The sequence below is a fragment of the Ipomoea nil genome, unplaced genomic scaffold (genome assembly GCF_001879475.1).
Source record: "Ipomoea nil cultivar Tokyo-kokei standard unplaced genomic scaffold, Asagao_1.1 scaffold3147, whole genome shotgun sequence".
Taxonomy (NCBI): domain Eukaryota; kingdom Viridiplantae; phylum Streptophyta; class Magnoliopsida; order Solanales; family Convolvulaceae; genus Ipomoea; species Ipomoea nil.
The window spans coordinates 1,447,476-1,465,504 of NW_017619575.1; the positions used below are offsets into that span (position 1 = coordinate 1,447,476).

The window sequence follows — 18,029 nt, forward strand, 5'->3', positions numbered from 1 at the left end:
TTTAAATATGAAAGTTCAATTAAATTAATTCAGCTCAAGTCAATAACCTTGTGGTCCAATGACACAAAGCGACTGATCGAACCTCAGTGGGCAACTGTCCCTTGCTTAAGGAGTGTATTCAATTGAGACTTTTATAAACACTTTTAAAGTTTGGTTGTATTCAATTTAGATTTATAAGGACTCTTTAAAAGTTTATCGGTATACAAAAATAGTCACTTAAAATTTCCAACACGCTTTATTTCTAATTAATTAGTATTACATTTCCTTATTGATTCGACTCGATCTGTCTAACGAATAAGAATTCGTAAAACAACCTCACACAAGTATAACTAATTTTCTTTACTCTTCTTTAATATATTTTTTTTACACATCCTTTGATATTTTATCGTTATACAATTATACATCATTATTATACTTTTGTGTAGAGACATATTAATCATTATCATTATACTCATTATTCCTAGATAATTTATTTTCTATGAAATTTTTAATTTCATTTCTCATCCATTATTTGCCTCAATTATTGTTAGTCAACAACAGTCTCTAGCTTTGTGAATTTTTTATAACTTTTGGCCTACATTGATGAGATGGGAGATCGAAAAAATCAGCCTTCCCTGATTGTTTTCACATTTTTTGTCGTTTTGTTGTCCCTTCCTTTCAGTCTGGTATTTGGATTAAAATAAATAAATAAATAAATAAAAGCCTTCCTTTAGATGATTCAAGAATCACTCTACTGAGAGTGGAAGTACACATAGTATTTTTCTTAGGAAAAACTAGGTTTTATGTTTACAAATAATTCGCGCTCTGTGGTTGAAACTTAAGCTCATCATAGGAATAAGAGTTGGCATATTTTGTGTGAACATGAAGCTAGCCAAGCTAGGTGGCATGGATTTGCAGAGATGCTTGGTTTTCCTATACCTGCTTTCTAGTATCATCATCACCCTTTCGGCAGTCGCACAGCCTGATCTTGTATTCTCAGTATGCGGCAAAACTGGAAACTACACAGCAAACAGCGCCTACCAGAACAACCTTAACACACTTCTTTCCTCCCTCTCGTCCGAGGTTAATGAATACGGATTCTACAACGCATCCGAAGGCCAAAGTCCCGACATGACGAGCGTGCTTGCGATGTGCAGAGGTGACGTTAAGCTGGACGCATGTCGTACCTGTGTTACCGATGCTGCTAAGAAGTTGGCACAATTATGTCCTAATCAGAAGGAGGCGTTCGGAGGGTACGATGAGTGCGTCATACTATACTCCAATAGATTCATCATAGGTTCCATTTCAAAGGATCCTTATTGGTATCGGTGGAATTTGGAGAACGCCACGAGTATCGACCAGTTTAATGAAGATTTAAGAAAGTTGCTGGATGATCTTGGAAGCCAAGCTGCAAAAGGCAGCTCCTTTCTTAAGTTTGCAGCGGGGAAGACGACTGGACCGGACTTCCAGCCCATATATGCACTTGTGCAGTGCACTCCTGATTTAAGTGCTCAAGATTGTTCAGCTTGCTTGAATGCTTCTTTTGAAGAGATGAGTAAATGTGACAAGTGTTATGGGAAGAGAGGGGCCGGCATAATCTGGCCTAGCTGCAATTTTCGATATGGCAGTGAACGTTTCTTCAGTGATACCTTGATTCAAGTTCCAGCTACGCCACCACTGGGGCTATCACCACCACCACCACAATCACAATCAGGTATATTTAGCTTAGGCCCGCTCAGTCCTCATGTTAATTTTCACTCTTTGTTATACAAGTAAGGGCAAACTCTTCGTCATCTCTGATTGGTCAAGGTAGGTCTTCCAATGACTAGTGAGATTAGTGTACCGATCAAGACTTTAGAGTGGTCAGTTGAAGCAATTGAGTTTGCCCATTGATTATTTTTTATTTTATTACCTCAAGACTCAAGCTAAGGGCCGGCCGGCCGGGGGAGGTTTTACATGCTCATATAAGTACTTAGTAATCCAGATCTTTATTTTATAGGAGGAAAGGAGGATGACCAGCATACAACTCCAACTGTCTTGTTTGTTGTAGTTCCAGTTATAGTTGTAGTTGTCATGGTTACAATCATTGTTTGCATCGTCTTAAGAAAGAGGCGAAAAGGGAAGCAAGAGAATGGTGACGTGGAAGGTAAGTTCCAGTCCATTTGACTCTTTCTTATTTCTTCTGTGAACTCAATTCAATATGAATTTGCTACTATAAGAAATGCTACAAATTAAATAATTTCTAAAATCGTAATAAATTTTGACAAGGTGAGGGTATGCAGAGGAAATAATTTATAATTTGTGAGATTTATAATGTATTGTAATAAGTATTTAAATTAATTAATTAATATGAAATATATTTTGTTATGAAAAATATTTTTTTTTAAAATAAACTTTTTATGATCATTGATAAGACCATCTCCAATGAGGCGCCAAAACACCAAAACACAAAAGAAAAATGGCGTTTGTTGCCTCCAATCAAGTCGCCAAAACACCAAAATTTTAGCGCAGAGTGAACAGTGCTGCGCCATATTCACCTTGCGCCAAATCTCTTTTATTTTTTTTTCCATTTTGACCCCTCCTTTTTTTTAATTCCTTTTTTTTTGTTTTGTTTTTGTTTTGATATATTTGTATATTTTGATAAATTGTTAATTATAAATTTTATATTATTAAAAATAAATTATATCATTTGAAAGATCTCATCAAGACGATTAAAACAAGTCTAATATTGAATATAGGCTAATTAAAAATGAAAACACATAAAGCTTAATTATAACAAAATTAAAGAAAATTACATACTTAATTTAAAGCAAACACATAAAGTTTAATTAAAACTACTTTAAAAATATTAAACATAAATTGTATATTATTAAAATAAAATTATATCATTTGAAAGATCTTATCAAGACGATTAAAACAAAATTAATATTAAATATAATTTAATTAAAAATATAATTACATAAAATATAATTAAAGTCTAATTTATTAAATTACAACTATTAGTTTTGTTAAAAGAATAAAAGTATAAATATAAACTTTATGAGGGGTGTATGAATAAAATTTGGTGCAAAATTTGGTGTAATGGGTTGGAGATGGAAAAAATTTGGTGTAAGAATATGCTAAAAATATTCCTTTTTAGTGTAAAATTTGGTGCAGAATTTGGTGCAATGGTTGGAGATGGTCTAAGGCCAGGACCCATGAGTAGGTTCTCTGTCCTAACTGATTCTTTCGTTATATATTCTAATATTCTATCACATCGAATGGTCATTATTGTTGTTGTAATCTTATCATGATTACTATTTGCATTTTCCTTTTTCTAATGCAGAAAAGGAAAGCCAAAAGCCAGCAACCTATTTACCTTTAATTTAATGTCATTAAGACTCAAATTACTATATGAATAGCGATTCAATATAATCCAATTAATGAGTAGAATCTCAAAAAGATTATTCTTGGTTTCTATGTGAAGGTTTGGAAGAATCCAACTCAAGTGTTGAAATTTGTCCGGCGGAGTCTCTTGTGAAATTTAATTTGATTACCTTACAAAATGCAACCGATAACTTCTCTGAAACAAAAAAGATAGGAGAAGGAGGTTTTGGTACCGTATATAAGGTAAGTCTATAATTAATTATATTATGTAATATTAGTAATATATAGTTACGTACAATTTAATAAAGCTTTAAATCTCTATAAATCAATATTATTTATATTATTTCGTGAATGTGTAGGGTACACTTAAAAATGATCAGTTAGTTGCTGTGAAGAGATTGTCTGAAAATTCAAGACAAGGTAATTTAGAATTTAAAAATGAAGTGGATTTCATAGCTAAGCTTCGACACAATAATTTGGTGAAGTTGCATGGTTACTGCCAAGAAGGAAGAGAAATGATTCTTGTCTATGAATTTGTTTCCAATGGTGGCCTTGATGGCTTTTTATTTGGTAATATTTCTTAAACTAGTCGATCTTTCACTTTGGTTTAGGAATTTTTAAAATCATATATTCTCAATTAAATGTCGACATGCAGATCGTGACAAACGTGGATACTTGGATTGGGAGAGAAGCTACAGAATCATAGAAAGTATTGCTAGTGGACTTATTTATCTACACAAAGAATCCTCTCCTAATCGCATTATTCATCGCGATCTCAAAGCTAGTAACATTCTCTTAGATGTAAATTTAAACCCAAAAATTACAGATTTTGGAATGGCTAGGTTGTTTGCTTTAAACCAAACCCAAGGCTCTACAAATACATTGGTGGGATCCCAGTAAGTACTCCTTACTAAACTAATTATATGCAATTTGATTAGTCAACTTATTGGACTAAAATATTTATCAAATTCACATTTCAGTGGATATATAGCACCAGAATATGCGCGCTTTGGCATATATTCCGATAAATCTGATGTATATAGTTTTGGAGTGTTAGTTTTGGAAATTATAAGTGGACAGAGGAATACCATTCAAAGTGGAAATTCTAAAAAGGACCTTTTATCCGACGTAAGTATGGTATCAGTATTAATGACATGCATATAAGTAACAAAACAAATTTAATTGACATAAATAAGTTGTGGATGGTGTTACAGGTTTGGACAGAATGGGAAAAAGGGTCTACTTCAAATGTGATAGATCCATTATTGAAACGTCCATCAAGTCCAAAGCAGGAGATAGAAAGATGCATCCATGTGGCCTTGCTGTGTGTTCAAGAAAATGCAGATGATAGACCTAAAATGCCTCTAGTTCATGATATGCTAAATCGTAACTTATCTATGGAACTTCCAAAGCCCTCAGTCCCTGGTTTTTATACTCAAAGCCGTGTCAATTCATAGGCTCCGAGGCAGTTTAGGAAGAATGGGATTTCAAACATTTAGTGTCGTATATGCTGAATGATCACTTTTAGTATTGTATGTTGGGAAAAAAATATTTTTAGTTTTTAGTTATATTTTGAATGAAACAATTTTACAATGATTTCAAAATATGAGAGAACATATATGGATTGTCATGAACATTATATTTTTATTTAAAATATATTTTGTATTTGGTAAATGAATTTTTCTTTCAAGCATCAAATTGTAGTAAAGGGAATTAAGATATAATAATGACTCTTTTGATGTGGTATGTAGTATTCAATTGTCTTTTTTTGTGGAACATGCATGGATTCCATTACTACCACATCTTTTGGGTTAAAGCTCCTTTGAGTACTCCAATTCAAATTTCCTTAAAAGTAAATTAAAAAAAAAATCTATCTATACAATTTTTTTAATTAACTAATCAAAAAGTTTCCGTTTGTGCATCGACAGAACAGTATGGTGGCTCATTATTTAGCTAAGTATGCTTTTTGTTATGTAGGAGAGACTAGACTTGAATATTTTGATTTTATTCCTTATTTTCTCTCTGTTCTTTTGTGTAAGAATGTTGCTATGATTTTATTTTTTAATATTTTATTTAACACTTTCCAGAGTCGGTTGCTATGATTTAATATATTTTGCGTTTTAGTTTTCAAAAATTAATTGAAAAGTTGAAATCAACTTTTCATAAAGTAGGAAAATGTCTCAAGTCCTTCAGATGTTAAGTCGAAACTCAATTCTCAAACCTCCAGAGCTCTTGGATCCTTGATTTTTTATTCGAAGTAGTGTCAATTTATAGGTTCCGACGCAGTTTAAGAAGAAAAAGATTTCATTGGGTGAGCAGATTGCAACCAAATTGATGTCAGTCAATCTGATCAATTTTGCACATTCGTGCCTCAAAGCTAAGGGTGTAGCCCCTAATTCTAATACTATTTTGTGATATTTTATTATTGATTTCCGATAATTAATTTGAAACATTTTTCATTACGGATTAATTGTCTAATTGTGATGGTTATTGGGCATTTGATACCTTTATAATTTGTATTTGATACATTTATAATCGATTAATTGTCTATTGACTGCATAGTCCATTTTCTATTTGTCATTATATTGTGTATATTTAGGTTATTAGGTATTGTGCCATCATTGTAGGCAAATCCTTAATGACCATATTATCTTATTGATAATATTAATCCATTACCTAATTGCTAAATATTAATTACCTCAATAGACAAATTATACAACCTTAATAATAATAATAATAATAAATGTTACATCAACATTATAGTATTATAAACTCTCTTTCCGTCTAATTTTTCAATGTGGGATAATTCAACACTTCTTTCATTTCATTATTAAAAGATGTAATTGTGGCGCATGGAAGATTCATTTACTTCCTTGAATTTTAAGTTTTGCTGAATAATACTATGCTGTATGATTCATTAATATCTGACCAAGCAAATCTTGTGCAGCTTGAAAGGTGGACGATCTAAACTAGAAAATTTGACGTTGTCCTAATCTGCCCCCCTTCTATCTAGACCTTTTCAAACCTTTTATTAATTGATAGTTTTGAAACGAGCCAATGAGACCTGAAGGGGCGATGGCAAACAATGCAATATTTTATTTTAAATCCGTTACAGAATGAGTGGTGATTATATTGTTTTTTTGAAGTGGTGATTATATTGTTTGTGTTTCAAATAATTAATTTCAAAATTTGTCCCAAATATATTATTTAATTATAAAAAATTTGAAATAATTTTACAAGATAAATGAGTAATGTAACATCACAGAGTCCATTCTATTTGAGACGTAACATTTTTTTTATTGGAATATGGATATAATTGAACATTTGTGAAAAATTATAAAATTGGATACAAATAACATTTTATGTTGCCAATGACCTTGTGGTTGAGTGGCACCAAGTTACTCCCTTATATGAGAGGTTGTGAGTTTAAGCCTTGGTGGATGTGGTATTGACTCTTTGTGATTCAGTAGGTTGAACAGATACTGCATTTGTGACCTTAATTCAGTTTACAATAATTTGAACCTCACTAGTTCAATAAACTGTATAGAAGAAATCAATATTCGAAATTCTTAGTGACAGTGTGAAGATTATGCACACCAACACAAGGCTAAGTCATTGAGTTCTCTAAAATGCTCTGTCGGGCCTGGGCTAGGCAACATTTTGGGGAAGCTTGCAGTAATTTATCTTAGGAATAAAGGTCAAATAGGTCATCGAACTGCACACGATAATGCAATTAGGCCATTGAACCTAAAAAACCAACAATTAGGTTCCTAAACTAACTAAATTCATGCAATTCTTCCAATTTACAGGTTTCCAATAGGTCATCACAACTTAAATTATTTTTTTAAAAAAAATAAAATTTAAAATTAATTATTTAAATTAAAAAAAAAAAAAAAAAAAAACAGATCTTCCGGTCGGAGACGAAGAGTCTTCGTCTCCGGCCATGGAGACGAAGAGTTTCTTCATCTCCGTCCAGACAAAGCTTCGTCTCCATGGACGGAGACGAAGATCAGAGTTTCTTCGTCTCCATGCTGGAGACGAAGAGTTTCTTCGTCTCCGACCGAAAGTTTTTTTTTTTTAATTTAATTTTAAATTATTATTTTTAAATATTTATTTTTTTAAAAAATAATTTAATTTAAGATTACCTGTTTGAAACTTACAAATTGGAAGAATTGCATGAATTTGGTTAGTTTAGGGACTTAATTGTTGATTTTTTAGGTTCAGTGGCCTAATTGTATTATCGTGTGCAGTTGAATGACCTATTTGACCCTTATTCCTTTATCTTACATTGGGTCTTAGGAAAGTGGCAAATTATGCTATGGACCTGTGTCCACCATGTGCATGGTGGACACGCTGTACATTCATAATTTCTATATTCTACATTCATAATTTCTAAACTGTAGATTCATAAATTTTATAATGTAGAATCATAATTTCTATACTGCACATTCATAATTTCTGTACTGTAGATTCATAATTTCTAAACTGTATAGTTATCAAATTATGAATCTACAGTACAAAAATTATGAATGTGTAGTATAGAAATTATGAATCTACATTATAAATTTTATGAATCTACAGTATAAAAATTATGAATCTACAGTATAGAAATTATGAATCTACAGCGTGTCCACCATGCACATGGTGGACACGGATCCAGGGCATAACGCTTCCAGGAAAGTTGAAGAAATGAACATGAAAACGTTGAATATTGCCAAGCCAAATAAAAAAAAGAGGACATGTAGTGAAGATGAAGACAATGACAATGTTACCCAAAAGAGAATTAAGAAGAATTAGAGAAATTTAAACCAAAAGTAGTATTTATTTAGACTATCGCTGTTAGACTAAGTATTTAGACTAATGTTATTACAAAGTTGCAAACATTTATTTTAGGAGTAAAAGACATTTTTGGTCCTAGACTTATAGTGGCTTGGATGAACAAACTCCGCCGCGGCCCTGTATGCTGGTCGCGGTGGTCAGACCAGTGGGCACGGCGGACGGCAGTCCGGGAATCAGCGTGGTCGTGGCCGTGGCGGTGGACGGCAGAATGGCGGAGGTCGTGGCCGTGGCAATCCTAGGTGTCAGATTTGCCGGAGTCACGGTCATACGGCCGTCTACTGCTACAAAAGATACACGGAACCTGCACCGCATGCCAATGTTGCCGTCGCAGGAGGCTCGCCGGCGGACGCCTGGTTCCCTGACACTGGAGCGTCCACCCACGCGTCGCCGGATGAGCAGCAGGTTGGGCAGTCCGAGCTCTACACCGGCGGAGATGTGCTGAAAGTGGGCAATGGCACTATAAGTCTAGGACCAAAAATGTCTTTTACTCTTTATTTTAGTGACAATAAAATCAATCTCTCATTTATTATCTTGCATTTATATACTTTAAATTACATATTTAAATAAACAAATTAAATATTTAATTATTTATTTACCAATGCATAAACATCTCCGATATAATATTACATTGATATATTTTAAAATACTTATTTAAAAATAATTATTGAGCATTATTTCATTCACGCAAAGCGCGTAAAATAACTAGTTTATGTATTAAAAGTAATAATACTTTCATTGTCACATTTTATGTACCTAATTAAATTAATGAGGTTTACTAAAATTATCTTTAATTTTTTTTTTATAATAATGTTAAGTACTCCATATAATATATAAACTCAATCTAGGTTATATCTTTAATATATGTCCCTTTTTCGTTATTTTTCTTATACATTATGCTATAAGAGTTGTATTATACAATTTTTTAGATTAAAATATTTTTACCATTATTACTTCTATTATCTTTTTCCACTATTATTATAATGCAAATGGATATACAATATATTTTTTATATTCTTCAATGATAATAATGTATGTATACATGATATTATGAGAAATAACTTTGATTTCATTAGATTTTAATTAAATGTTATCATACTTATATTTAATAATTTATCATTTTTAAAAAATTCATACTTAGATAACTTTTCTTTTAAGTACTATTGACCCTATTACGTATAGTATATTTTATATATACTTTCATAAAATACTAAAACAAGTCAATAGCACTTCTATTGATGCTCAAATCCATGACCTCACACTTAGGAAAGTCACTTCATACCACTTGACCACAATTCATACTTTAATAATATTAATCACACATAATTATTACTCAATATATCAATTATACTTTCAATATGCGCGATGCACAAAAACATACGCTCAAAATTACAATGTACAACTTTTTTTTTTTTTTTTTAAGTACTACTCACTCTGTTATTATTTTATTTTATTAATAAAATCACGACAGATCATGTTACTTTTATTCCATAAAAATTCATATACTCCGTATCAATTTTTTTTAATGTGTATTCACAAGAAAGACAAAAAGTCAAAAAGCGTAGAGCCCAAGGGTATTATTGCATGTGGTTCACTTGCGAGTAGAGTTATTTGCACACTCTAGCTGTCAAGCATTAATTCCCAGGCATTGACAATGTCTTCACCACCAGTCTAGCAAGGAAAATGTTTTGATTTAAAAAGAAAAATGATAAGTGAATTTATTGAAGAAAAAAAAGTTGCAACTTGTTTCTTTCATGAATAAATTAAGGTGAAAAAAAGAAGTAATATGTGCAATATTTTTTTGTTTGGTTGCCTAAAGCTATCTCTCTCTCTGTAGTATTTGGACTGAGAGAAAACCCAACTGTTAGTTCACTGCTGGGATGCTCTTTAAAAAAAAAAAAAAACTTTAATTTGTTGGCATATTTTGTGTGAACATCATATCGATCAATGAAGCTAGGTGGCATGGATTTGCAGAGATGCTTGGTTTTCCTATACCTTCTCTCTAGTATCATCATCATATTCATCACCCTGAGCGTGTCAGCAGCAGATCGTGAACTTTTATTCGCACTATGCGACGGCCTAAGTGGAAATTACACACAAAATAGCACCTACCAGAACAACCTTAACGCACTTCTTTCGCCCCTCTCGTCTAACGTCAATGACTACGGATTCTACAATGCATCCGCCGGCCAAAGTCCTGACACGACCACTGTGGTTGCGATGTGTAGAGGTGACGTTGAGCTGAGCGAATGTCGTAAATGTGTGAATGATGCAGCTAAGATGACGGTGCAATCGTGTCCTGTTCAGAAGGAGGCATTCGGAGGGTACGATGAGTGCACGATACGATACTCGAATAACCCCATCATTGGTTCCATTCCACAGTATCCTGTTAAATACCTTTACACCTACGTGAATGTCACGAGTACGGAACAGTTTAATCAAGATTTAAGAAAATTTCTGGATGATCTTAGAAACCAAGCTGCAAATAATGGCAGCTCCTTTCTTAAGTTTGCAGCGGGTAAAACCACTGGACCCGACTCCCAGCCCATATATGCACTTGTGCAGTGCATCCCTGATTTAAGTGCTCAACAATGTTCAGCTTGCTTAAATTCTTCTTTTGAAGAGATCCCTAGTAAGTGTCTCTTTTGTTATGGCAAGACAGGGGCCGGCGTGATCTGGCCTAGCTGCAATTTTCGATATGACAGTGCCCTTTTCTTCGGTAATGCATTGATTCATGTTCCAGCTCCACCACCACTGTCACCACTGCCACCACAACCACAATCAGGTATGATATGTATGTTTAGCTTAGGCCCGCTCAACCCTCGTGTTTTTACTCTTTGTTATACAAGGGCTCTTCATCATCTCTGATTGATCAATATCTTCCAATTACGAATGAGATTGGAGTACTGTAGTTAGAGCAATACTTTAATTAGAGTGGTCGACTGAACCAACTGAGTTAATCCATTGATTGTTTTTTATTTTATTACCTCAAGGCTCAAGCTAAGGGCCAGGGAGGTTTTACATGCTCATATATATAATTAATAAGTACTTAGTAATCCAGATTTTTAATTTATAGGAGGAAAGGAGGATGACCATCGTCATACAACTCCAACTGTCTGGTTTGTTATAGTTGCAGTTATAGTTGTAGTTGTCATGGTTACAGTCATCGTTTGCATCGTCTTAAGAAAGAGGCGAAAAATGAGGCAAGAAAACGGTGGTATGGAAGGTAAGTTCCATTCCATTTGACTCATGGAACCAATAAATGAATTCTTACCAAAATGATATTTTTCTTATTTCAATTCTTCTGTGAACTCAATTCAATATGAATTTGCTACTATAAGATATGCAACAAATTAAATAATTTCTAAAATCGTAACAAATTTCAACAAGGTGAGGGTATGCAGAGGAAAGAAATTATAATTTGTGAGATTTATTTTTAATTCTAATTATATTTTGTGAGATTTATAATGCATTTAATTAATTAATTAATATAAAATATATTTTGTTATGAAAAATATTTTGTTAAAAATATACTTTTATTATCTATAAGGTTAAGAGTAGATTCTCTATCCTATCTCGTAATTGACTCTTTCGTTATTCGAATGAGTTCTAGTACATGTACTTTCAAATTTTACTTTTTCAAAATTATTCCTAGATGTGAATATGTTTTTTTTTTTTTTTTTTTTTTTTTTTTTTTTTTTTTTTTATGTGGATCCCTATAGATGTGTCTATATCAAACTTTTTAAGTGTGGTAATAAAAATTGAAAGTGGAAAATATGAATAGATTATACATATAGTGATACGAACCCGTATCAAGCCGGCACCGCTTTGAGTGGGTGCAGACTCCAAAGATGGAATTAGGGGAGGGGAAAAATCAGAGATAGAGAGAGAGAGAGAGATTTCAGAGAAGGAAGATGAGAGTAGAGAAGAAAAAGATAATAATAATTCGCATGTCTTTCCCCCTAGCATGCAGGGTGATTATATACTAAGTTACTCCTATTATGCTTAGGACTATGATTCCTAATTAATATGATATAATAAAGTATTAGGACTAAACTAATGTATCCTATTACGAATAAACTTAGTCTAACAAATGTAATCAACCATCCATGCCGGTTTCCTTCGTTTTCTCCTTGGCCTAGTAGCATGGGTTGTTTCTTTTCTTTCTCCCAATTCTTGATTTTCACCTTCTTCTACTGTGGATATACTCGTATCACTCCCCTTCCCTTCGACGACCGCCTTGTCCTCAAGGTGGAGATTCGGGTACCATCGTTCCATTTCCTCGGCAGCTTCCCAAGTGGCGTTTTCTGGACTACTATCTAACCATTGCACTAAGACTTGGCGTTGTATTTTTTCATTTTTTAGAACATTCTGTTCCCCACAGAGTGCTAGTAGAGCTGAAATTGGTGATCGGCCCACAATTTCTTCTGGTAATTGGACCTCTATATTTTCTTCAGTTCCTATGTGTTTCTTGAGTTGTGAGACATGGAATACTGAATGAATTCTTGCTTGTGGTAGTAGCTCGAGGCGGTATGCAACTTCCCATATTTTTTTCAAGATGTTGAATGGACCATAATAGCGTCGTGCTAGTTTGTTAGAGCTTCTACGTGCTACTGATATCTGTCTATATAGTTGTAGACGAAGCAAAACCTTATCTCCTACTGAAAATTTCATTTTGCTTTTTTTTGGCATTGGCTTTTTGGGCCATGCGATGCTGAGCTTCCCGAAGATTGTGTTTCAGTGGCCTTATCAATCTGTCACGATCCAACAATAATTCATATAGTGCTTGCACTATTGGTGTGTCTTTTGTATACGGTGCTAAGGTGGGTGGTGGTCTTGTATATAGTGCTTGAAATAGAGTCATTTTAATGCTGCTGTGGTAGCCTGTATTGGCGCAAAATTCTGCCCATCCCAAGTATGTCGTCCAATTGGTTGGTTTGATGTGAGTAAAAGCCCTTAAGTATTGCTCTAAGCCTCGATTCATTACTTCTGTCTGCCCGTCAGTCTGTGGATGGTATGATGTGCTTCTCTTCAGTGTTGTGCCACTTAGTGTGACCTTCAAAGTATGTAACTGTAGTTGCTCAGCAATTTTGGGTTGCACAAAGTTATGGGTGCTGCCACTATCTATTAGAATCTGTAACTTTCGGTCATTAACTTCTCCCAAAAGTTTAAGCGATCTGGGATTACCCGGGCCTGCCAATGAGTTTAGAATGGAAATATCTCCTGCGATTATGTCATCTTGCCCATGCACTATGGTTTCTTCTCCTAAGATTGGATCTTCTGTGGTTTGCTGTGTCAATTTTGACAATTTTCCTTGGGAATCCTCAAAACGAGACTCGCCGAACCGCTTTGTGACATTCTGTAAAAATTCCTTCCATGTAGTTAACATTCCATTCCTTTTCATCCATTGATACCACCCAGAAGCATTCCCTTCCATTGTGAATCCTGATATTCGCAATCGCTGTGTGTCTGGTGTATCATAAAAATCAAAATATTCTTGAATTCTAAATATCCAACCATGAGGGTCTGAGCCATCAAAGCGAGGTAACTCAAGTTTCATATGAAATCGTTGAGTCCCTTGGCCACTCTCCGGTTGCAAAGATGGTTGTAGATGATTATCAGGTGGAGGCCCTAAAATTCCATGTGTTTGAGGTTGCATTGCTGCATTTTTATTTGTTGTTACCATCGTTTCCAACCGTGACACGGAGGTAATGAGTTGTTGAATGAGTTGGCGATTTGTAACAGTTTGTCTTTCAAAATTTTCTTGAAATTCGGCAATTGCCTGCTCCCAAGGACGAGTTGTTGATGTAGATTGGTTGTCTGACATAATGAAGTAGGATTACAGTTTTGAGTGTGTAAAAGAACAAGAAAGATGAGTTCGATGCAATGAAAGCACCAATTGATACGAACCCGTATCAAGCCGGCACCGCTTTGAGTGGGTGCAGACTCCAAAGATGGAATTAGGGGAGGGGAAAAATCAGAGAGAGAGAGGGAGAGATAGAGAGAGAGAGAGAGATTTCAGAGAAGGAAGATGAGAGTAGAGAAGAAAAAGATAATAATAATTCGCATGTCTTTCCCCCTAGCATGCAGGGTGATTATATACTAAGTTACTCCTATTATGCTTAGGACTATGATTCCTAATTAATATGATATAATAAAGTATTAGGACTAAACTAATGTATCCTATTACGAATAAACTTAGTCTAACAAATGTAATCAACCATCCATGCCGGTTTCCTTCGTCTTCTCCTTGGCCTAGTAGCATGGGTTGTTTCTTTTCTTTCTCCCAATTCTTGATTTTCACCTTCTTCTACTGTGGATATACTCGTATCATATAGTATTTTCCTATTCGAATACTCTTATCACATCGAATGGTAATTATTGTTGTTGTAGTCTTATCATGATTACTATTTGCAATTTTCTTTTTCAAATGCAGAAAAGGACAGCCAAAGGCTATGCAGAGATCAGAGTAAGTTCCAATAATACTTTATACAGCAACCTAATTGACTTTAATATTATGTCATTAAGACTCAAATTACTATATTGAACAGCGATTCATTATAATCCAACTAATGAGTAGAATATATCTCAAAAAAATCATTCTTGATTTTTATGTGAAGCTGTTGAAGAATCTAGCTCGGGTGTTGGAATTAATTCAGTGGAGTCTCCTAAGGAATATAAATTGATTGTCCTACAAAATGCAACCAATAACTTCTCTAAAACAAACAAGATAGGAGAAGGAGGTTTCGGTACCGTATATAAGGTAAATTTATAATTAATTATACTATGTACCATTAGTAATATATAGTTACAATTTAATAAAGTTTTATATCTCTATAACTCAATATTATTTATATTATTTCGTGAATATGTAGGGTAAACTTGATAATCATTAGTTGCTGTGAAGAGGTTGTCTGAAAATTCAAGACAAGGTACTTTAGAGTTTAAAAATGAAGTGGATTTCATAGCTAAGCTTCAACACAATAACTTGGTGAAGTTGCTTGGTTACTGCCAAGAAGGAAGAGAAATGATTCTTGTCTATGAATTTGTTTTCAATGGTGGCCTTGACGGCTTTTTATTTGGTAATATTTCTTAATCTAGTCTTTCACTTTGGTTTAGTACTTTTTTAAAATTATATATTCTCAATTAAATGTTGACATGCAGATCCTATTAAACGTGGATATTTGGATTGGGAGAAACGCTACAAGATTATAGAAAATATTGCTAGAGGACTTGTTTATCTACATGAAGACTCTCGTCTTCGCATTATTCATCGCGATATCAAAACTAGTAACATTCTCCTAGACGCAGATTTAAACCCAAAAATTGCCGACTTTGGGATGGCTAAGTTATTTGCTTTAAACCAAGCCCATGGCTCTACAAATACATTGGTGGGAGCTTAGTAAGTACTCCTTACTCAACTAAATCTATTTACATTGCAAAGTAATTTGATTAGACAACTTACTAGAGTGAAATATTTGTCCACTTCACATTTCAGTGGATATATGGCACCGGAATATGCACGTTATGGCAAATTTTCAGAAAAATCCGATGTATATAGTTTTGGAGTATTAGTTCTGGAAATTATAAGTGGTCAGAGGAATACTATTCAAAATGGAGAATTTACAAGAGACCTTTTATGTGATGTAAGTGTGGTTTCGGTATTCACGACATGCATCTAAATAACAAATTTAATTAACATAAATAACTTGTGAATGTTGTTACAGGTTTGGACACAATGGAAAAATAAAACTGCTTTAAATGTGATAGATTCGAAATTGCGAGGTTCATCAATTCCAAGGCATGAGATAAAAAGATGCATCCATGTGGCCTTGTTGTGTGTTCAAGAAAGTGTAAATGATAGACCAAAAATGTCTCAAGTTGTTCACATGTTAAGTCGAACCTTATCTCATAAACCTCCAGAACCCTTTGATCCTGGATTTTTTACTCAAAGTACTGTCAATTCATAGGCTCCGAAGCATTTTAAGAAGAAAAAGATTTCATTGGGTAAGCAGATGGCAACCAAATTGATGCCAGCAATCTGATCAATTAAAGCACATTCGCGCCTCAAAGGGTGTAGCCCCTAATTCTATTTTGTGATATTTTATTATTGATTTCCAATAATTAATTTGTAACATTTTTCATTACGGATTAATTGTACGTCTAATTGTGATGGTTATTGTGCATTTGATACCTTTATTTATAATTTGTATTTGATGATACATTTATAATCGATTAATTGTCTAATGACTGCATAGTCCATTTTCTATTTGTCATATTATTGTGTATATTTAGGTTATTAGGTATTGTGCCGTCATTCTAGCCTTCTAGGTAATAAGTCCTTAATGGCCATATTATCTTATTCATCTAATTACCTAATTGCTAAATACGGAGTATTAATTACCACAATAGTCAAATTATACTATAGGCAGGTAATTAGTTACCAAATCTAATTGCTACTTTAATGACTATTATTGGTCTCATTATCTTGCATCTTAATGAAAAATGTTACATCAACATTATAACATTATCTCTCTTTCTGTTTAATTTTTCAACGTGGGATAGTTCAACACTTTTTTCATTCCGATAATGCCACATGGAATCCTCCGAGTATAATGGTTTTACTATGTTTAGTTTAGTCATAAACTTTCAAATTGATCATTTGTGGTCCTTCGACTTTCAAATTTAACCATTCGTGGTCCAAATTAACCACCCGGTCCTTCAACTTTCAAAATTCTATTATACAATTATGTACATTCAAAACATGAGATTTTTTTTTACAGAGTTAAGAGTTTATGCATGTGTATTATGTATTATGTTAGATTATGTGTATTACCCTTTCAAAAAAGATTATGTGTATTATGTTAGTGGTTTATGTACATTCTATTATACAATTATGTACATTCGAAACATGATTTTTTTTTTTTTTTAGAAGTTAACCGCAGACACGGGAAACAAAATTTACAAAAAAAAAAAAAAAAAAAGTACAAAACGACGACGTTTTGGGCTAGGGCCCTAGTGCACGATATAATTTGCCAGACTTGAAGGGGTGATGGCAAAAAATATTTTATTGGAAAAATGGTCAAATAGATCCCTGAACTTTATTCAAAAGTGCAATTAGGCTCCTGAACTTTAAAAATGTTCAATTAAACACTCAAACTTGTCCTTTTAAAGTGTCTAACCCAATAGTCGGTTATTCACCTGGAATAACTGGTCATCTAAAATTCCGGTCATATTCCGGCGAATAAAAAATTCAGACGATGAAAAACAAATTTTAAAAAAATTTCAGGGTCTTCTCTACCGAAGAAGACAACCAGCAGTCAGATCTGGTCGCCTTCTCCATTGGAGAGGACGACCGGTCCTCTCCTGGAAAAGACGAAAGTCCGGTCATCTTCTCCTGGGGAAGACGATCGGATAATGTTTTTCCGATGGAACTTTTTTTTTTTTTCCCGGGTTGTAACGATGGTTAACAGTAATTAGCGATTGTCAAAACTTCAATAATTCAACGGTAATCTGTTGATTACCGGTAATTTGACTTATTTGACTTAAAATGACAAGTTCGAGTGTTTATTTAAACATTTTTAAAGTTTAGGAGTTTAATTATACTTTTGAATAAAATTCATGGGCCTATTTTATCTTTTTTCCTGTTTTATTTTAAACCCGTTACAGAATGAGAGGTGATTGTTTGTGTTTCAAATAATTAATTTCAAAATTTGTCCCAAATATATTACTCCGTATTTAATTAATTATAAAAAGTTTGAAATAATTATCGGTATAAGATAAATGAGTAACGTAACACTACAGAGACCATTTTATTTGAGACGTAACATTTTTTTTATTGGAATATG

General features: G+C 33.5%; 1 pseudogene; it reads left to right on the forward strand.

The window, feature by feature from the left end:
* The first annotated feature begins 781 nt into the window (after nt 1-781).
* On the forward strand, nt 782-16,260 carry LOC109167073 (annotated as a pseudogene).
* Nucleotides 16,261-18,029: the final 1,769 nt, after the last annotated feature.